Genomic DNA, 23,821 nt, shown 5'->3' with positions numbered 1-23,821 from the left:
TCATTCTGTGGAAAGGCAAAAAGATTAATATTTCCAACACATTTCAAATAAGTGACTTGCCCTTGAGGCTTTTGCTCTTTAGCTATTCATTGCCACAACTGATTCTTTTAATGATACCCCACCTCATTAAGATAAGACTTTTATTCATCCACTATATTTAGGTAGATAAGGATATATATTATACTTGGGACATTTATAAATGCGGTTTTAAAAAATAAACTCTTACAAATTTAGCTTGAATCAGCTAGAAAATTATCTCATGTAGAAGTCTATTTTCTGACAATGCTGGTTAAGATTCTTCATAGAAATTTAAAATTATTTTGGCAGCTCCAAAGCTATAGGAAAAGAGGCAATAGACATTCGTATAAATGTAATACTGTACACGCAGTGATTTCAGTAGTTATGTCATATGCAAGATAGATAAAAATGACTGTTATGCTTTGTAGTTAGGAGAAAAGTCCTTAAGATTTATCAAGTAGATTTAATCAGCTCACATAGAGGGTAGCCCTGCCTGCATCTTTTAAATGATCAAAAATAGTTTACATTTACCTGGCTGGCTATTGCAGATTGTAAGCTACTCTCAGTGCTCTTAATTGGTTTGGTGGTAAAGAAAAGTAGGTAACATCAGGTAAAAATTGTTCTTTTTTTTTCATAATTAGTTTAGGTTTCTCTCTAGAGAAGGCGATGGCACCCCACTCCAGTACCCTTGCCTGGAAAATCCCATGGATGGAGGAGTGTGATAGGCTACAGTCCATGGGGTCGCAAAGAGTCGGACACGACTGAGCAACTTCACTTCACTTCACTTCGCTTTAGGTTTCTAGATTATTTAGAATTCAATGTCTTAACCTTTAATATTACTTCTGGAAACAAGTAAGAGCACAGGGACACAGCTGCTAAGAGTTGTATTTTGAGTCAGTTTTATGAGAAGTTCAAAATATGACCATAGGAATTAGGGAGCACATTCAAGCAAGCATACCCTGTGCTTACTAATAAGGTTCTTTTCAAATTGCAAACATTTAAAAATATTGAATTAGTTAAAATCAGGTAAGATCTATGTAGTACTTTGGTGTATGTGTTCACTGGTCACAATGTTAATTTTTTTTCCAGGTTCCATCTTTATTTTTTTAAATAAATTTATTTATTTTAATTGGAGGTTAATTACTTTACAATATTGTATTGATTTTCCCATACATCACCATGTATCCGCCACAGGTATACACGTGTTCCCCATCCTGAACCCCCCTCCCTCCTCCCTCTCTGTACCATCCCTATGGGTCGTCCCAGTGCACCAGCCCCAAGCATCCAGTATTGTGCATTGACCCTGGGCTGGCGACTTGTTTCATATATGATATTATACATGTTTCAATGCCATTCTCCCAAATCATCCCACCCTCTCCATCTCCCACAGAGTCCAAAAGACTGTTCTATACATCTGTGTCTCTTTTGCTGTCTCGCATACAGGGTTATCGTTACCATCTTTCTAAATTCCATATATATACGTTCAGTTCAGTTCATTTCAGTTCAGTCGCTCAGTTGTGTCTGACTCTTTGCGACCCCATGAACTGCAGCACGCCAAGCCTCCCTGTCCATCACCAACTCCCGGAGTTCACTCAGACTCGCATCCATCGAGTCAGTGATGAAATCCAGCCATCTTATCCTCTGTCGTCCCCCTCTTCTCCTGCCCCCAATCCCTCCCAGCATCAGAGGTTTTTCCAATGAGTCAACTCTTCGCATGAGGTGGCCAAAGTACTGGATCAGCTTGAGCATCATTCCTTCCAAAGAAATCCCTGGGCTGATCTCCTTCAGAATGGACTGGTTGGATCTCCTTGCAGTCCAAGGGACTCTGAAGAGTCTTCTCCAACACCGCAGTTCAAAAGCATCAATTCTTCAGCGCTCAGCTTTCTTCACAGTCCAACTCTCATATCCATACAGGACCACTGGAAAAACCATAGCCTTGACTAGATGGACCTTTGTCGCCAAAGTAATGTCTCTGCTTTTTAATATGCTATCTAGGTTGGTCATAACTTTTCTTCCAAGGAGTAGCGTTTTTTAATGTCATGGCTGCAGTCACCATCTGCAGTGATTTTGAAGCCCCCCAAAATAAAGTCTGACAGTTTCCACTGTTTCCCCATCTATTTCCCATGAAGTGATGGGACCAGATGCCATGATCTTTGTTTTCTGAATGTATATAGTGGATATTATTAATCCCAAACTCCTAATTTTTCTCTCTCCTTCTGTCCCTACTATCCCTTTTTGCTCTCCCATTATTAATCATAAATTTCTGATATTTTATATTCATTTTTCTGTACCCTGAACCACCATATTTTGCTGTCACTCATGCTCTTGTTTATTTCTGTCCCCCCTCCTTTTTTTTGCAAAGTGAACTGTTTTTACACATTCTAGGAAAATTTATGTTAACACTTTAGTTTTTAAAAGTACCTTGAGGTGTAACACTGTAAGAACTGTAAAAGTTGGCATGGATCAGTTTCTTCTTAACCCAGTGTGAAAGAGCTTATTCCAGAATGGCCCTGAAACGTATGAGGTAAAAAAAAAAAAAAAAAAAAAAAAAAAAAAGAAGCATTTTGCTGGTTTGTAATGCCCTTTTTTCCATACCCTATGACTCAGAGATCACAGATAACCATGACTCCTCCTTTTTTGATAGTCTATTTTCTTTTTTTTAATTAATTAATTTTTAATTGAAGGATAACTATATGTGTTAGTATACTGTATTGGTGTTTTTCTTTCTGGCTTACTTCACTCTGTATAATCAGCTCCAGTTTCATCCACCTCATTAGAACTGATTCAAATGTATGTTTTTAATGGCTGAGTAATACTCCATTGTGTATATGTACCACAGCTTTCTTATCCATTCATCTGCTGATGGACATCTAGGTTGCTTCCATGTCCTGGCTATTATAAACAGTGTTGCGATGAACATTGGGGTACACGTGTCCCTTTCAATTCTGGTTTCCATGGTGTGTATGCCCAGGAGTGGGATTGCTGGGTCATAAGGCAGTTCTATTTCCAGTTTTTTAAGGAAACTCCACACTCTTCTCCATAGTGGCTGTACTAGTTTGCATTCCCACCAACAGTGTAAGAGCGTTCCCTTTTCTCCACACCCTCTCCAGCATTTATTGCTTGTAGACTTTTGGATCACAGCCATTCTGACTGGTGTGAAATGGTACCTCATTGTGCTTTTGGTTTGCATTTCTCTGATAATGAGTGATGTTGAGCATCTTTTCATGTGTTTGTTAGCCATCTGTATGTCTTCTTTGGACAAATGTCTGTTTAGTTCTTTGGCCCATTTTTTGATTGGGTAATTTATTTTTCTGGAATTGAGCTGCAGGAGTTGCTTGTACATTTTTGAGATTAGTTGTTTGTCAGTTGCTTCATTTGCTATTATTTTCTCCCATTCTGAAGGCTGTCTTTTCACCTAGCTTATAGTTTCCTTTGTTGTGCAGAAGCTTTTAAGTTTAATTAGGTCCCATTTGTTTATTTTTGCTTTTATTTCCAGTATTCTGGGAGATGGGTCATAGAGGATCCTGCTGTGATGTATGTCGGAGAGTGTTTTGCCTATGTTCTCTTCTAGGAGTTTTATAGTTTCGGTCTTACGTTCAGAACTTTAATCCATTTTGAGTTTATTTTTGTGTATGGTGTTAGAAAGTGTTCTAGTTTCATTCTTTTACAAGTGGTTGGCCAGTTTTCCCAGCACCACTTGTTAAAGAGATTGTCTTTTCTCCATTGTATATTCTTGCCTCCTTTGTCAAAGATAAGGTGTCCATAGGTAAATGGATTGATCTCTGGGCTTTCTATTTTGTTCCATTGATCTATATTTCTGTCTTTGTGCCAGTACCATACTGTCTTGATGACTGTGGCTTTGTAGTAGAGCCTGAAGTCAGGCAAGTTGATTCCTCCAGTTCCATCCTTCTTTCTCAAGATTGCTTTGGCTATTCGAGGTTTTTTGTATTTCCATACAAATTGTGAAATTATTTGTTCTAGCTCTGTGAAAAATACCGTTGGTAGCTTGATAGGAGTTGCATTGAATCTATAAATTGCTTTGGGTAGTATACTCATTTTCACTATATTGACTCTTCTGATCCATGAACATGGTATATTTCTCCATCTATTAGTGTCCTTCTTGATTTCTTTCACCAATGTTTTATAGTTTTCTATATATAGGTCTTTAGTTTCTTTAGGTAGATATATTCCTAAGTATTTTTTAATTTTCATTGCTATGGTGAATGGAATTGTTTCCTTAATTTCTCTTTCTATTTTCTCATTATTAGTGTATAGGAATGCAAGGGATTTCTGTGTAGGGTGCCCACTTTCACCACAACTATTCAACATAGTTTTGGAAGTTTTGGCTACAGCAATCAGAGCAGAAAAAGAAATGAAAGGAATCCAAATTGGAAAAGAAGAAGTAAAACTCTGTTTGCTGTTGACATGATCCTCTACATAGAAAACCCTAAAGACTCCACCAGAAAATTAGTAGAGCTAATCAATGAATATACTGAAGTTGCAGGATATAAAATCAACACACAGAAATCTCTTGCATACACAATGTTAATTGGAAACTACAAATTATGAGAAAAAAGCATCTAAATAAGGTCATTGGTTTATATTTCCTATAATATTTCTACACACAAGATCTCATTTTGTCCTTACAATTCTAGAGCAAAGATATTATTATAAGCATTTGAATCAGGGAGAAAAAGAGAGTAAAAACTTCTCAGACGAGTAATACTATTAAGATACCTTTTATGTGGAACTGATTATGCTTGTCATAGATTAATTCTTATAGGCCTTAATATGAACATGTTATTAGAATATTTATGTAACAGATTTGGTTTTTAATAAAGTCACTCTCTGGCATCTGTAGGGATTAGTTCTGGGAGCCCCTGTGAATACCAAATCTAAGAATGCTCAAGCCCCTTATATAAAATGATGTAGCATTTTCATAAAACCTACCCATATCTTCCTGTATTCATTTTTAATTGTCTCTAGATTACCTATAGTATCTAATATAATGTAAATGCTATGTAGATAGTTGCTGGTATAAGAAAAATGCAAGCTTTTTTTTAGAAAATTTCAGTATTTTTTTCAGATATTTTCAATTGGTAGTTGATTAATTTCATGGAGGCAGAATCCATGAGTATGAAGGGCTGATTGTAAATCGTTTGTGCCCAGAGTCACACAATTTGTGAATGATGAAGCCAGAATTCAAAGGCTGGCCTATCTGGTGCTGTGCCTTTTTTAAAATTAATATTATTATATTTGGTCACAGTTTATCTATGTTTTACAAATCAGTAAATTGATATTCAGTACCTGTCAATGAATTGATCTGAATGTTGTTGACTTTCTGCCATGAGTCTAATTCAAATATATTTGTGATATTTTTGCTTTCTTTGCAGTTCACAATAATCCTTTGTTTCTACAGTGTGTTATTAAAAATATATGCAAACTGTATGACCTTTATGAGATAGTTATTCCTTATATTGATTGTTAAGTAGAGCATGTTACTACATGATTATAAAGACTAGGGTAGGTTGATTTTTAATATAAGTATGTACAGAATATTGCAACAGTGAATTTTTTATATAAATTTAAATTTCTTATGTATAATCTACAAAAGCCTTAAGGGCACCTATTAGTGAAATAACTTATTGGCCATGCAATTTGTATATAGTTGTTATGAGGATGAAAGGCTGTTTTTTATTATGTTTTTTATTATAACAATTAAAAAAAACATAAACCTGTTATGTGTTTTATTGTAACAGCTAAGAGAACAAAGTTAGGAGTTATGTGCTCCATGTCATCTAGAGACAAAATGTATTCTGTGTGACTAAACAACCTTCCAGGGAGGTAAGCCTGGAAATCTGCTGGGCCTCATCACTTACCTGTGCTGTTTTTCTGTTTTATACCATATCATTTGCCTTTATTATAGCCTTCATAAATATGCTCTGTAGAAGTTTGTGATCCTGTCTTTTATCTGACTTATGCAATTTTTGCAGTTCATATTATAAATAAGATTTTTGTAATAATTCTTGACTCAATAATTAAGTTATGCCTAACTAAGGTTTTGTTTGGGAAGGATAAAATGAAGCAAGTGAGACTGAGAAACTGTTGTCACCAGGATGGCTTCCTGGCCATCCTCAGGGTGAGGTCAATGTTTCAAACACTGAAAGAATTGATGGCAGAGAAAATACATTGAAGTCACTTGCAGTTGGTAGATCCCAGGTCTAGATGGATTCTGAAAGACAATAGGACTTCTAATGGAAAGGAAGTCTTGGCTGCTTTTGCCTCTTTTAACAAAAATGAAGGTAGCTGAGAAATCATCCAAGAATAGTCCATCGACTTATACCTGGTGATTCAGTCTGTAAAGAGCAGGGTCATATTTATTGCCCAAAGGGAGCTGGCAAATATCCATTTTGATCAAAAGGATTCCAATCAGACTAATTGTCAATAAAATGATTATACAGGTTGCAGGAAGAGGGATCCAACAGGTTATTGAAACATAAAAGCTTTATTGATAGCTCCTTTCTGTGTCTCTCTTGAAATGGATTTTGCACACACACACACACAAAGAGGCTATATTCGTGCGTAGAGACTGTCAAGTGGGAAAGCATGATCAGACTTGAGGACCCTCACTTAGCTTCAACTTTTGAAGAAGTATGGCCACAAGGAGTAAAGTTCCAACCTGTTAAGCCAGAAAAAATTAGAAGATATAATACATATCCTAAAACAGAAAACTACCCAGTTCAATCCTTGGACATTGAATAAGGATTGTGCTCATGAGGCTGCTGCAGCCTTGTGACTACAACCAACTTAGAACTGGTATGACAGTACTCAAGTTTCTCCTAATCCATGTACTTTTCTGTGTTTTTAAAGCAGTGATGGGTAAGTGATGGTTTAAGTGATGCTATGCTAAAATTGGCACAGCTCCTTATATTACTTTCTTTACTTATTGTTGTATTAGTTTTCCTTTTTTTTTTTTTTTTAACCAATTCACACATCCATCATGACATAAAATTTCAGGTGCTCTTGTAACCTAGAATTCCATAGGTCAGATGGATTAAGGGATTAAAGTCATCTTTTCAACATAGGTGTTTGCATAGTGCTCACAGATCAACTGTTTGGCACTAAGTAGTATTTTCCCATTAAAAAACTGTATTGTATATGTTAGTTACATCTCTGAGTCTATTGAATCCATATCCAGCTAAAATTCCAAACATATTAAGTAAAATGCAAGAAAATATTGTGACATTACTTTTTAAGTATCATACATTGTATGAAAGCATAAAATATGTTAAAATAAATGAGAAAACACTTCCCTGACATTTTATTTTTAACAGCTTAATTGAGGTACAACTGAGCTACCAGGAAAGCCCCTTTGATATACAAAAACCTGCCCATGATTAATATATACAATTTTGGGGTCTGGGCATATTCATACACCCATGAACCCATCACCATAATCAATATAATAAACATATTTTCACCTCCAAATGTTTGTGTATACATGCATATTATGGTAAGAACATTTAACAGGAGATCTACTCTCAACAAAATTTTCAGTGCACAAGACAGTAATATTGACTAAATACCAATGTTGTACAGAAGAGCTTTAGAACCAATTCATCTTAACTGAAACTTTAAACCAGTTGACATTTATTTATTTATTTTGGTGAGGATTAAATGATTCAAAGCTGCCCTGAGTGGGTCTGAATAATAAGAAAAAGATTTTATTCAGAAAAAAAAATAAAAATGAATAAAAGCACAGTTAAACTGGATAGAAGTGCACAGATGGTTGATTAAAAATGCTGTGGAAAGGGAGATACAGAATATGTAGCTACTAAAATTCTAATAAATGACTGTAAGAGATAAAGTAGTCTTAATGTCCCACCAGAAACTTAAATTATAAAAGAGCTACTACAGAGTCATTTAATTTATTTTAGCCACAGAGGCTTAAACATTTTGATTATACAGAAGATAAATCTATAATCTCTTCAGAGCTAGTTTCAATTAAAATACTAGGGGGTAAAGGAGAGGATTATGAGTGGAAGGATTTCCAAGTGATAGAAGAGCCAAGGTCTTTTGACACCATCTCCACCAGGGGACCCAAAGTAGTTTGAAGTGGTGAAGGTAAAATGACTGGAGGGTTTGTTGAATCCTGATACATGACGTATAGTTACATCCAAACTTGCTAATATAAAGCTAAAGAGCAATATAAAGGTAAATTTAAAATAACGGGGTTTGGTAAGACAACTGTTGGATGCTTACAAAATGAAGTGTGGCTCAAATCAAGAATATTTTGTATGGTTGTTCCTTTACCACTACCTGAATATATTCCTGGAACAAATGTGATGTCTGGATGCGGGCTTCTTTCCACACTTAAATCATGGAAGCAAAAAATGTTGTGCAAATTTACTTTTCAGTGTTAATTGTGCATACTTGATGAAAACATCTAGAAATACACAAGCCCACAAAAGTTGTTAGTTTATAACAATATCAGCTATCAGGAGGCACTAGAAAATGTTGTTTTTAATTAAGGATTTATAAGATGCAGTACTCACAAAATCCTTTTTCAAATTCCAGTTTTACCTATTAAAAAATCCCTAATAGACCCTAGAGGAAGCTATAGATTGATGTCTTAATAAAGCAGTATCTGCTTCCCTTGAGTACAATCAACCATGCCTGATATGGTATTAAAAACTCAGGCTTCGAAACATGCTAAAGGACATTAGTTTTCTTTAATCAGTTTGGCTAATGTTGTCTTTTCAGTTTCAGTTTTGGAAGAGAGCTTTAGCTGGTTGGGTCAGTTTGTATTTATGTATGATGGACTTTGGTACACATATGGTAGTCTCCCACAAGGATATTTAAAGTATCCTTTAAATTGTGAGGGATAGTTTGAAGCCAAACAGTAAAAGCTATTGGGATTCTGAACTTGAAAATCACTTAATATATCATCAGAATTACACAGATTTCAAAGACAGCTTTTGGTCTATTATGGGCATCAGTTGCAAATGATTCTACTGATATTAAGACATAAAATTAATTTGAGAACCGAAATGTCTATTGTTTCTTGGTTTATGTCAGATCATTTTTCCAGCAAGGAAGGACATGCACAAAGGGATTCCCTATTAAATGAAATGGCATATTCAGGAATATTTGATAGGGAATTACTGGAAGTGTCCATTGTACACATGAATAGGTGATTGCTATGCCATTGAACCCTACAAGAAACCTCCTTCAGGAGTTAGTTTCCTAACCCCATAGCTGGAGGATCCCCTCCCTGTAATCGGTTATCATAGGATGCCAAATATGCATCTAGGTGTAAGGATGGTAGCTCAGAAGTAGAGGATGGACACTCGACTTGGAAAACAGATGCATTACAATGCACTCATTGTTGTCATTTGAAGATTAAAAGGATAGATCCACTGAATGGGTAGAATTAAGATTGGTATTATTTGTGGCATCACTAAACAAGAGAATAACAATATAGTATGCTTTTGCTCTTAATTATTCCTTGGGCAGTAGCCAATGGGCTGGCAAAAGGGTCTGAATATAGGGCTTCAGTAAACTGGAAGATCAAAGGAACCCCAAATAAGGAGTTATATTTTGGGAGTCCTTACGGACTTGGAGAGAAAAATAAAAGTGTGGTCATCTAATGGAAACCTTACTCCAGGGTGTGGCCCGTATTCCCAAGTTGGAACATTTCTGTCTTGGTGGATGCTGGTGTCTCAAAGTGTTGACAAATTCTCTCCACACTGCATAGGCTAGACTTTCTACATCCTCTGAGACTGTGTGACCTCTGATGTCTTGGTTCTGTTCTCAATACTGTAATAGTCATTTTATAGAAGCATCTTACAGACTTCTCCTGTTCATACAGAACTCAGTCCTCAGTCAAGGGTTGCTGCTTTCTAAAAAGAAAGTTTCTTTGTTTTTTTTTTCGTGGCTTTTCTAGTTCTTCCATGTAGAAGCTGTCACCAGGTCTGTTTCTTAGCCTGAGGCAAAAATCTCTTTAGCGGCATTTAACTTTTCAAAGGATATTCTCTCCAGTTATGGTGTTAAGATTTTGTAATATTTCTTTCCACTTGCTTGATTTATTGTTCATTCTTTTCCCACATAGCTCACAAGTCTTTTCTGCTAAATCTCCCAATTTTCACTTTAACCATTATTTTCACCTCAAACACACACTGTATCCTTGTAGTTAGTTGACTATTTTAACAAATTAAGATTTGCAAATGCGTATACTTAACACATCCCTAGATTAAAACCAGAAAGGGGAGCTGATGATATTTATAGCTTTGGGATAATTCAACAACGTGTGTGATTTTTGTATGAAAATATAATTACCATATTAGCATTTTGTTCTAGATTGTCAAAAGTTCAGAAATAACTGAAGTAAAACCTATTAATCGCCAAAGTTGTAAATAGTAAAAAAGTTTTGTACACACATCAAAAAGAGTGTTTGCAAATGGACCATTCAAACCAAAACATGAAATGAGGCTCAGGGGGCTATTGTTATAAAGAAATGTGAATAATGAGAATGTGGGGACAGTTTAATTTTTACAGTGATTGGTTGTAATATTAGACTTTTCTTAAACCATGAGGAATTGGTTAATGGTTACATCATACAACCTTAGGAAGCAGTTCAAGTTTTGCTTATCATTTCCTGGGGCATAAACAAGAAATGACCCAGGTCCAATTTAATTTGCAATTTAAGCTAAATTAAACTTTGCTTGTATGACTAAGCTGGTTTTGTCTGTTCGGGGATTTTTAAGACTGGGTCTCTTTTTTGTCAAGACAAACTTCCAAAGGTGAAGGGTTTATTTAAATTTTTGGGGAAAAAAAAGGCAAGAAATAATATGCGGATTTTATAGAAAATTTACTTTTTTACAGCTGAGTCATCTAGCTGCCAGGCTTCCCTGATAGCTCAGTTGTTAAAGAACCTGCCTGCAATGCAGGAGACCCTGATTCGATCCCTGGGTTGGGAAGATCCCCTGGAGAAGGGAAAGGCTACCCACTCCGGTATTATGGCCTGGAGAATTCCATGGAAGGGTCGGACATGACTGAATGACTTTCACTTTCACTTTTCACTTCATCTAATTGCCTATATATTTGTAACCGGTTATTTCTCCACCAATGGCACCCCGCTCCAGTACTCTTGCCTGGAAAATCCCATGGATGGAGGAGCCTGGTGGGCTGCAGTCCGTGGGGTCGCTGAGAGTTGGATACGACTCAGTGACTTCACTTTCACTTTCACTTTCAGGCTTGGAGAAGGAAATGGCAACCCACTCCAGTGTTCTTGCCTGGAGAATCCCAGGGATGGCGGAGCCTGGTGGGCTGCCGTCTATGGGGTCGCACAGAGTCGGACACGACTGAAGCGACTTAGCAGCAGTAGCAGCAGCAGCATATCTGCACAGTTAGTAGTACTCTAAGGATGCTAATCTTTGAATTAGCATAATCTTACTTTGAGAAAATATTTGTTTCTTCCTTGTAATTTTCCCTTTTATTTCTTCTTCTTTATGCATGTGGGAGGTTTTATGTTCATTATCACAGGAGAGGAATGTTAGCAGAAGTGGGGGAAAAGGGGGGGCTTACAGATGGCTTTGCATTTATTTTTTAAGGTTAAGATGTCAGAAGGAAACTTTCAGGTAAATAATGGTTATATTTAAGAAGCAAAAAGGTAGAATGCATTGTTTTTGAAGAAGCATAAATATATTTCTTAAAAGTCAAGAGAAGGGCCAAGAAGAGAGACCCATCTTTAGTCAGGATGCTGTTAGTCAGGGTGCTATGGAAGCAGCAATATAACTGTGAAGGACCATTTTCATGGTCCTTCATGGACCAACTTCATGGACCATTTTAGTAGCCAGTATTTAAAGTTCCCACTGAAATATGCATGCACAAAAGCTGTGTGGCAGCCTCAAGGGAATCAGCTACCCAATGAGAAGGGGCCACTGGAATGAAAATCTGGAGATTCAGTAATAACCTGTGTGAACAGATGAGGTAGGAACACATCGACCTCTCCAGGTTATGCCTTGGAGAGGCTTGAGATTCTGAAATAGAATATAATCATATAAAGTTATCTTTTGTTGGTCAGAAATTCAGTGGTGTCATTGAAAATGGCATCTCTTCCACGGTAACAAACGTTTTATTTGTTAAACAATGAAAGATGGACAAAATTCCTACCCATTAGATTAAGCAGCTATTCTTGCAGAATTCTTCCCCTTTAACAGAATAAATAGGAAAGAAGTCATGCAAATAATCCCTTGCTTTACAAAAAAAGTCTTCTCTAGTTTTAACACATGACCACTTGAAAATTTTCTTTTTCTATTTCAATTAAAGCATTTGGAGGTCTGGCTACAACTTTGGGTCATGTAGTTATGTTTTTATCCTCAAGGGGGCACTTTAATATAAGCTAAATCACTTCTCAGAAGTATTTTAAATTCTCTGTGAGCAAAGCGCTTGATTTCATGGAGCATCTGTCTTTCATGATACTGTTTTCCATGTGTATACCTGCACCCTTTTCAATGTTGCTCTAAAAACCAAATAGAGTTGTCATTGTATAAAATGTGGGATTGTAAGCTAGGCACATGCCATTCTTACCTTTTTCCTTTTATCACAGTTTCCTATTATATAGGCTTGTCAGATCAACTAGAAATTGATAGGTATTTTTGTTCTATGAATAGTAAGTAGAACTTGACTAGGTTGGATCCCTTGAATTATTTTTCACAGTGTTTTCTATTTTTCTAATGTTTGTATTTTAATCAAATATGTGTTTTTGGTTAATACCTCAGTCAAGTTGCAAATTTTCTACAATGGATGTTTCTTTTCACTTTGAAGAATAAAGGTGTTGGGAGACATTCCAGAATACTCTCAAGGAAGAAAAATAATTTCCCCTACACCCTTCTAACGTCTTAACTGAGACCCCCTGTAACAAAAGATAGATTAACAGGGGAAAAATATGTATTTAATAATATGTATACCTTCTGTATACATGGGAGATATAAATGTCAGAGGTAAATATTGAGGAGTAAGACAGCAACAGGCCAGCCTAGATTGAGACAGCTCAAAGGTAGAGCAGAGATGGAAACAGAAAAAAGAAAGGTGAAACAGCCAGTTCTACAGTATTTTCAAGACTGTAGTCACATGTGGCCTTCAAAGACAGAATCAAAAGTAAATTTACATTTTCTGCCACAGGTAAGAGATGTGTTGTCAGACCCAATCTGTGTACACGATACACACAGTGAGGCCAAAGAAATGGAAATATCAGAGTTTGGAGCAGAAAAAGGTTTATTGCAGGGCCAGGCAAAGAGAAATGGTGGCTCCTGCTCAAAAGTCCTGACCTTGAACTCTAGAAAGAGTTTTAAAGTCAACGGTTGGGGTGAGAGAGTGAGACTTTCTTCTGATTGATTGTTTGCTTGCTGGTGAGGTAACAGGAATCCTGGTTACCCTCCTCTCCCAAGGGGAAGAATCTTAGTTCCTGCAGAACAACTCAAAACCAGGGATCAAATTATTCTGCATATATCTTGAGGAGGAACTGGTACTGTTTTATCCCGGAACTTTTTTCCTGACTGCTTTTCCTTTGTTTCTGCAATTCCTTACTTCCCTAATTCAGTTCAGTTCAGTCGCTCAGTCATGTTCAACTTCAGCTTCCCTAATTAGTAACTGCTGATGCCTGCTCTTTGGAAATCAGGCAAGGCCCAGGAGACTAAAGCCTTTTTTACAATTAAGAGACAGGATGGGGAGAGGGGGTATGTCATCAAGAGGCTTTTGTACTCGGAAGGACCCTGCAGGTTCCCTCTTTTCTTTGATATTTCTTGGTCCTGAGGGGAACAGATGCAAGATAAGAAAGGGAATAAAGTTTTGGATTCTGTTGTCATTCAGTCACTGCCGTGTCCAACTCTTTGTGACCCCATGGACTGCAGCACAACAGGCTTCCCTGTCCATCACCAACTCCTGGAGTTTGCTTAAACTCAAGTCCATTGAGTTGGTAATGCCATCCAACCATCTCATCCTCTGTCGCCCTCTTCTCCTTTTGCCCTCAATCTTTCCCAGCATCAGGGTCTTTTCCAATGAATCAGCTCTTCACATCAGGTGGCCAAAGTGTTAGAGATTCAGCTTCAGCTTCAGCATCAGTCCTTCCAATAACTATTCAGAGTTGATTTCCTTTAGGATGGACTGGTTGGATCTCTTTGCAGTCTAAGGGACTCTCAAGAGTCTTCTCCAGCACCACAGTTTGAAAGCATCAATTCTTTGGCACTCAGCCTTCTTTATGGTCCATCTCTCACATCCATGGGCTTCCCTTGAGGCTCAGCTGGTAAAGCACCCACCTGCAAAGCGGGAGACCTGGGTTAAACCCCTAGATTGGGAATGTCCCCTGGAGAGGAAAAAGGCTACCCACTCCAGTATTCTGGCCTAGAGAATTTCATGGACTGTATAGTCCATGGGGTCGCAAAGAGTCAGAAATGACTGAGCAACTTTCACTTTCTTTCTCACATCCATATATGACTACTGGAAAAATTATACCTTTGACCATATGGACCTTTGTCAGTAAAGTGATATCTCTGCTTTTTAGTACACTGAATAGAGAGGTTAATCATAAACTTGGCAGGGGAATTTGATTTTAGGGGGAATAACTTTTAGAGGGATGAAATTCTGAAATGAATATTTATGCCTCTTAAATTATTTGAAATGAATTTTCTTGATAAAGTATTGTTACCTGAAAACTGAGTTTGCCTCTTGGTGAGTGCAAAGCCAAAAAACACAACCACAGCAAAGATAGAAGGAAGGGTTTATTTCTTGCAACAAGTAAGGAGAACACCAGAAATCTTTCCCAAAGCAGTGTCTGGCCCAAAAACAAAATGGGCAAGTTTTAAGCTAAAGGTACATGCATATTCATGAAACGGCTTGGTTGATAGAGTCCAAGCTTGAACTGACTGAAGTCACAATGGTCAGAAAACGCCTGTATCATTTTCTCTAAGGTTCTAGTTGATCTGGTAGTTGAGTGCTTCAGGCTAATTTTACCATTAAAATAGAAATGGGAGTCTTTACAACTGATGTTACTGTTGTTACTGATGTTGCTGTTGTTACTTCTCTTGCCTGACAGGTGGTATTTCTGAATATTTTTGTTCATTTCCTTAACATCATTTGCTGCTGAGATCTGTTCAAGGGCGAGCATCTTGGCTGGGTTTAGATCACAGAATGTATTAGGCCAAAAATGGCTTCTCTTATGTTAAGGAAGCCATGCCTGGTTTTCTTCCTCTGGGGTCCCCAACCCTACCTTTGTATATCATACTTGTAAGATCATTTAGTGTTAATAACTATACCTATTTATTTATTTATTTTCTTAGACATTGACAGATAAGTTATCAAGTAATAAAAAATAAAACATAATAAAAACTTTAAGACCTTTAATACATTTTCATATATTTTCTAAGTTTTAAATATTAACCGACATTTTCATCATCAACCATCAAAGTTTAATATTAAACTTTGTCTAACATTTTTACAAATATTTTTTCACTCTATGTACCAACAACTATTTTTAACACAGAATGCTTTTTATCACTCACTCTTAAATTCAGACTCTATGTAAGATAGATATTTAATTATAGAAGAAGTGATCAGCATATAAGTCAAATATAATACAAAGCTATGAAAACCACAAATAAAACTTTGAAGATTCTGTCTGCAGTGAACTATCTTATTTGCTAATCTCAACTAGGTAACTAGAAAAATTGTTTTATAAAGAAATGCTTTCTGTATGCTAGAAATCTTTTTTACAGAACCCTTCTTCAACACATGCTATATTTTTAATATAAATTTAATTTATTCAGATCAGCTCAGTCACTCAGTCGTGTCTGACTCTTTGCGACCCCATGGATGGCACCACACCAGGCTGCTCCATTGATCACCAACTTCCGAAGCTTGCTGAAACTCATATCCATCAAGTCGGTGATGCCACCCAACCATCTGAACCTCTGTTGTCCCCTTCTCCTCCTGTCTTCAATCTTTCCCAGCATCAGGGTCTTTTCCAAGGAGTCAGTTTTTTTGCATCAGGTAGCCAAAGTATTGGAGCTTCAGCTTCAGCAACAGTCCTTCCAGTGAATATTCAGGACTGATTTCCTTTAAGATGGACTGGTTGGATCTCGTTGCTGTCCAAGGGACTCTCAAGAGTCTTCTCCAACACCACAGTTTGAAAGCATCAATTATTCTGTGCTCAACTTTCTTTATGGTTCAACTCTCACATCCATACCTGACTACTGAAAAAAACACAGCTTTGACTAAATGGATGTTTCTTGGCAATGTGATGTCTCTGCTTTTCAATATGCTGTCTAGGTTTTTCATAGCTTTTTTTCCCAAGAAGCAAGAGTCTTTTAATTTCATGGCTGCAGTCACCATCTGCAGTGATTTCAGATCCCCTCAAAATAAAGTCTGTTACTGTTTCCATTGTTTCCCCATCTATTTGCCATGAAGTGATGGAACCATATGCCATTATCTTAATTTTCTGAATGTTGAGTTTTAAGCCAGTTTTTTTACTCTCCTCTTTCACTTTCATCAAGAGGTTCTTTAGTTCTTCTTTGCTTTCTGCCATAAGGGTGTTGTCATTTGTGTATCTGAGGTTTTGATATTTCTCCCAGCAATCTTGATTCCAGCTTGTGCTTCATCTAGCCTGGCATTTCACATGATGTACTCTGCATATAGGTCACAGAAAGCTAATCAAATTGATCACATGGACCATAGCCTTGTCTAACTCAATGAAACTGTGAGCCGTTTAATTTATTAATAGCTCTTAAATGCCTTTGTACTGTGTTGGGGTACTCAATTTTCTATCCTAGTGTCTTTATTAGTGAGTATTCCAACTGGAAATTTTCTATTCAAAAGTTTAAGTATAGGTTGTCAATATACTTGTTATAGTTAAAGTTCAAATTTCATATGAGTTTTGAATGGGAACAAAATATGCCACCCCAAAATGTGCTTCTTTGGCATAATGATTAATACAGCTGGTCATTTTAAGAAACAGTAGACATGGATGGCGCTCTGAAAACTGAGTAGAAGTTACCCTTCTGCTAGAAGTTTATACTTGTATGGAAATTTTTCATTTGTGATGGTGTCTTTCTAGCTGTATCAGGAAAGGACTATCTAAATCTCTAGAAACAATGAATGGAGAAGGCACCCACTTCAACCTGCATACACCCATGCCCTAGTTTACTGTGCTTTTCCTGGTAATCTATACCAATTCCTTAGCCCTACAATGTCTTCTTTTGTCTTTAGTTGGAGATAGTGTTTCAGGTGGTGGCTTGGCTATTTCAGAAAGTTACTTTGTTTTTCCTGGCTCTCCTATGTATATAGCAGGTATACATAGTATGAAACTTCAGTTTTCTTGTATTAATCTGTCTTATATGAATTTAATTATTGGACCAGCTAAAGAACTTAAAAAGGAAGAAGATACACTTTCTTCACCCCTATAGGTTTTTAGCAGCAAGAGAAGATAAAAATAAAAACATTGCTGTGAGTTGTATGCCATGCCTGGTGATCAAATTATCTTTGGGTTCAGTCCATGAATTAGTGTGCACTCTAGAATTATGGTTGAATTTCTTTTCTGGAATTCGGGAGGGATCACAGGATACTCAAGAATCCACAATAATGTGTAAAATCTGGGTCGATATATTTAGTCTAAAGAAAAGAGAACGTGAAAGTGAGGTCACTCAATCGTGTCTGACTCTTTGCAACCTTATGAACTATAGCCTACCAGTCCCCTCTGTCCATGGAATTTTCCAGGTAAGAGTATTGGAGTGGGTGGCCGTTTCCTTCTCCAGGGTGTTTTCCTGACCCAGGGATAGAACCTGGGTCTCCTGCATTTCAGGCAGACGCTTTACTGTCTGAGCCACCAGGGAAGCCCATATTTAGTCTAAGGGAGCAGTAACTTCAGAGAACTGGCACAGAGGCCCAAGTCTAGTACCTGTCATTTCCTGGCACAAGGAAGATTCCAGTTTTGTGGGTTTTTTGTTTGTTTGTTTGTTTGTTTACAATTACTAAAAACTGGAAGCAAGAAATGTCCATAAATAGTTATTGATATCATGGTGTCCCAGGTACCCCCTCTACTCAACTACAAACCTACTGAAAAGAATATGTCCACATTAAGGACCAGGAGACTTTATTGGAAAAATATGAGAAAGAAGCCAAATTTCTGGTGCTCAGGCATAGGAAACATGGGAAAATCCAAAGAAAACGAAACGTGTAAACATATATATTATAACTGATTACGCTTTACCTAATAGTTTTGCTCAACAAGTTTGTGGCCCCAAAATTAATTATATTAACATTAAAAACTGAAGCCAAGCCTCCTTGATCTGTTGCTCCACCTGCTGCTGCTGCTGCTAGGTCGCTTCAGTCGTGTCCGACTCTGTGTGACCCCATAGACGGCAGCCCACCAGGCTCCCTCGTCCCTGGGATTCTCCAGGCAAGAACACTGGAGTGGGTTGCCATTTCCTTCTCCAATGCATGAAAGTGAAAAGTGAAAGTCAAGTCGCTCAGTCGTGTCTGACTCTTCACAACCCCGTGGGCTGTAGCCTACCAGGCTCCTCTGTCCATGGGATTTTCCAGGCAAGAGTACGGGAGTCGGTTGCCAGTGCCTTCTCTGGTTGCTCCACCTAAGATCACCCATTTCTTAAGAGCTTTGAGGGTTTGAATGATTTCAAGGCAGTGAATCAGCAGGTGATATTCATTTCTCACAGACATTAATTAGACCTTTAGGCTCACAGTACTGGAGAGTTTAGTGATTAAACTTATACACACTAGGGGGTTACCCAGACAGGCCTCCCTTCCATATGCTTTGCTTTTCTCTTTAGGCTACTGTACTACTAGACAGCATTCATTAAGATGTTTAATTTCCACAAAACTAATAAAGTTGATAGTTTAAAAATGCATAAATATAATGTTATAAAACAGAATTTTATAGGGAAGTGTCTTGGAGACACTTGGAAAAAGCGGAGTTTTATTTTTCTTCCTTTTGAACTTGAGCTAAACTCTTGAAGCGCCAGTTAATTGGGTGTCAAGATATCAAACAATAGGAAGGACCAATAAGCTTTCAGTGGTCTCCTCCCTGAGAACTTATGTTGGAGAAATGATAAGTGAACTTTAAAGCTTTAGCTTTTCTGTCTCCTCTTAACCTTTACAACCCTTATATCCATTTATAAGAAAGCTTCAAGTACCAAGCAGAGATCCAAAGAAAGATCAGAAAATGAGATTGGACTATTGCTATTTTTCTGGCAGAAAGGTTCACTCGTCTAAAACTGGCCAAATGATTCCATAATATAGACTTTTGTTACGTTCTTCCCAGAGATAAAGGTAAAAAAACGAGTAATAAAAATGAACTTTTCTATTGTACACATGGATTAACTTCAGGGAAAGTAAAGCAAAGTATAAATACATGCATACACAATTACACATATATATGGCTTCCTTGATAGCTCAGTTGGTAAAGAATTCTCCTGCAATGCAGAAGACCCCTGTTCGATTCCTGGGTTGGCAAGATCCCTTAGAGAAGGGATAGGCTACCCATTCCAGTATTCTTGGGCTTCCCTTATGGCTCAGCTGGTAAAAAATCCACCTGCAATGCAGGAGACCTGGGTTTGATCCCTGGATTGGGAAGATTTCCCCTGGAGAAGGGAAAGGCTACCCACTCTGGTATTGCACACACATAAGTAGCCATTTGTTTACACGACAGTGATTTTTTCCTACTGTAAATAACCTCAGATATTTGTTCAGTATATTTTCTTGAGAAAATATTTCCTGAAACATACCCTGCATATTAATAATTGTGAATCTGTTATAAAAAAGCCTGTGATTTGAAATAATAAGCCATCAAGAACCACTATTAGGGCTTTTCCTGGGGCACAAAGATTAACATTAGTCCCAAAGAAACTATTGTGTAGTCAGCATAGAAAGAATGACTATAATTTGTTCCAGAGGTTAAAAATAAACATCATGGTGGTGTTTAAATGAATAATAATATACAAGGAAATGTCATTGCTATTTCTGTAAGTCATCTATTACTAAACAAGTCTGCGATTCTGTAACTGAAGAGACATGAAAAATACCAAGATTAAAGGAGTTTATCCTTAGGGCTGAAACACATCTAGTGTTTTTGGAGAAAGAATGTTTTGAGGAAAAGAAGCGGATAAAGTGCTGATATAGGTACACATTCTTAAACTCTGCAACTAAAGATTTTTCTTTTTCACAAAAGCTGACAGAGAGAAACACTAGTATATATGTGTGCTCTGGTCATCTGATGCGCAGGCCCTGATGAGGCTGACCTGGTGCCACAGCAGCATTTCTTCAGACTATCAAATTCTCTCTTTTCTCCAAATTATTATTTTTATTTTTCTAGAAACTTTCACCTGTATCAATATCCTTTTGAGAAGTTAGAGAATATTTGGAGAAAAAAATCTTGATGACAACTTGGGCCTTAGGCTATAATATGAGAGAGCTCAGATGTGGGCCAAACTAAGGGACCAAGAGAAAATGTAAGATTGCAAGATGGGAGAAATAAACCAGCTGAAGTAGTCTCTGAAGTCTACATGTCTTCTCCATCATCTTCAGCACTCTTCAGCTAGACAAATGTGCACCTGCATACACACACACACACACACACACACACACACACACACACAGGGACCATGTCTTCAGTTGAGGTTCCAAGGCTTCAAAATGTTGGAAGTATCTTTGGAAATAGTAAAGAAGTCTAAGAAGTAGGACTTATTAGGCTGATATAGGTGGAATAAAGGCAGTTAGTGTTTCAGAAAGCAGAAAAGCGTGTGGAAGTCAGTGAGTCAGAAGCTTTAAATTTGGTATTTCAGTCAAGGTTAAAAAGAAGGATAAGAGGCAGAGGGTGAACTAGCTCATGCCTACCTTTTATAAATCTGTAAATGCCCATGTTTAGGACACAGTAGTTTCTGTCATCCTGATTTGATAATCATCATTGTCAAACTCTAGATGCATTGGTAGAGCACATTTTGAATCTGCAGATTTTAAGGACAAGTCCTTTGGGCCCTGGTGAACCACAAAATTCACTCTATGACATATCTGAAGCGTTGTTATTTTTCTAATGTCTAAACATTAAATAAATAAGAAAATGTGAATAAGAAACTAGCTATTAAGGACTTCAGATGTAACTTGCTAAGTTTCTTACTATATTCTTTTCTTCAAGAAATGTGACTCTGAGCTTTACTTGTTTTTATTTTCTCTCTCTATGCTCTTTTATAATTTTATGGGAGAAAATATTTCAGCTCCTTATTGTGCAACTTTTGAAAATGAAAGCAAAGGAAAGCCATCAAAAGAAATAATCATCAAAATGCATATGGGGGTGATTATATATTAGTACTAAGGGAAAAAAGCATAAAATATTGTTTAGGTTGGCATAAGGGAAAATGACCAGTGGCAAAGTGCCTGTCTGTGTTTGAGGTGGAGGAGCTGATATCTGATGAGTGTAGACATTGTATGGTTTGAGGTCAACCAAATGAAGAGAAATTTTGAGGATATGACATTGCATATGTAGTTTGGGTGTCATACGTGTCATACTATATTTCAAATCTGTGGGAAAAAACTGATATTTATAGGATATAAATTTAAGGCTTCCCATATGGCACAGTGGTAAAGAATTTGCCTGGAGACTCAAGAGACACGGGTTCAGTTCCTGGGTCAAGAGGATCCACTGGAGTAGGAAATGGCAACTCACTCCCATATTCTTGCCTGGGACATTCCATGGAGAAGCCTGCCAGGCTACAATCCACAGGGTGGCAAAGAGTTGGACACAACTGAGCACACACACATTCAGGATAGAATAAAAAATACAGAGGAATAATGCTAAGTGAAAGAGAAGAGTGAAAAAATTGGCTTAAAACTCAACATTCAGAAAACTAAGATCATTGCATCTGGTTCCATCACTTCATGGTAAATAGATGGGGAAACAATGGAAACAGTAACAGACTTTATTTTGGGGGGGCTCCAAAATCACTGCAGATGGTGACTGCAGCCATGAAATTAAAAGACACTTGCTTCTTGGAAGAAGTTATGACCAACCTAGACAGCATATTAAAAAGCAGAGACATTACTTTGCCAACAAAGCTCCATCTAGTCAAAACAATGGCTTTTCCAGTAGTCATGTATGGATGTGAGAGTTGGACTATAAAGAAAGCTGAGCTCAGAAGAATTGATGCTTTTGAACTGTGGTGTTGGAGAAGACTCTTGAGAGTCCCTTGGACTGCAAGGAGATCCAACCAGTCCATCCTGAAGGAAATCAGTCCTGAATATTAATTGGAAGGACTGATATTGAAGCTGAAACTTTAATACTTTGGCCACCTGATTCGAAGAACTGACACATTTGAAAAGACCCTGGTGCTGGGGAAGATTGAAGGCAGGAGGAGAAGGGGACGACAGAGGAAGAGATGGTTGGATGGCATCACCAACTCAATGGACATGAGTTTGAGTAAACTCTAGGAGTTGGTGATGGACAGGGAAGCCTGGTATGCTGCAGTCCATGAGATCGCAAAGAGTCGGACACAACTGAGCAACTGAACTGAACTGAATGATAAGGCTGTAACTGAGGGTTCTCTTGAAACACTTAGAATGTCTTCAGATTTTTCAAATGTTTCTTTAAAGTGAAAATCGTAACTTCACTTTTACCCTGCAGATCTCTTTAAATCTAAAGCAAGGGTCTTGTAGATAGCAGTTGGTTTATTTTTTAATATATTTAGTCACTCTGTATCTTTTGATTGGTAAGTTTAATCTATTTACATATAAAATAATTATTGATAAGTAAGGACTTATTATTTCCATTTTGTTAGCCATTTCCTGTTTTGTTCTTATCTTGTCTTCTTTTTTCTTGCTATCTTTCTGTGTGTGAGTGGTGACATACTTTGATTCTTTCCTCTTAACTACTGTGTATCTGCTGTAGATTTTTCTTTTATGGTTACCCTGAGGTTTGCAACAAATCTCTCATAGTTCTAACAATCTATTTTAAGCTGATAACAACAAAAGCTGTACACTTTTACTTCCACCCCCTATACTTTGTTATTGACATCAGCATTTACTTCCTTTTATATTGCGTAGCCATTAAAAATTTTTTGCAGTCACAATTATTCTTAATAATGTCTTTTACCTTTTGTAATAGGATTAAAAGTGATTTACATGGCATCATTACAATATTACAGTATTCAGTGTTTGTCTATGTGTTTACCTTTACCAGTGAGATATGTGCAAGATTTTGTATTGCTTTTTAGCATCTATTCATTTCAATTGAAGGATTCCCCTTGGTAATTCTTATGGGGAAGGGCTAGTGTAAACAAACTGCCTCAGGATTTTTCGTTTTTTGTTAATCCAGTGAAGTCCTTTATTTTTTTGTACTATACTCCTTTATTTATTTTTTTTTGTACTATAAATGTAAATGCATATACAGTAAAAGTTACTGAGAAAGCCATGGAATAAAATGGAGGTAGAATAAAGGAAGTAATAAGAGAAACTACAAAGAAAATAGTAAAGAATAATCCCATGAATAACTGCAGGAAGAGAAAGGGTACCCTTACATGACATGAGGTCAAACAGGTCCACACGTTTATCACCCACTAGCATTAGAGAAGGCAATGGCAACCCACTCCAGTGTTCTTGCCTGGAGACTCCCAGGGACGGGAGAGCCTGGTGGGCTGCCGTATATGTGGTCGCACAGAGTCGGACATGACTGAAGCGACTTAGCAGCAGCAGTAGCAGCAGCAGCATCTAAGTCTTATAATTTTTTCCCCTAAGACTTACTGTTTTT

Source organism: Budorcas taxicolor, chromosome 4, assembly GCF_023091745.1.
Source record: "Budorcas taxicolor isolate Tak-1 chromosome 4, Takin1.1, whole genome shotgun sequence".
NCBI classification, from domain to species: domain Eukaryota; kingdom Metazoa; phylum Chordata; class Mammalia; order Artiodactyla; family Bovidae; genus Budorcas; species Budorcas taxicolor.
The sequence above is the reverse complement of the archived record's forward strand: the minus strand, read 5'-3'. Positions refer to the sequence as shown.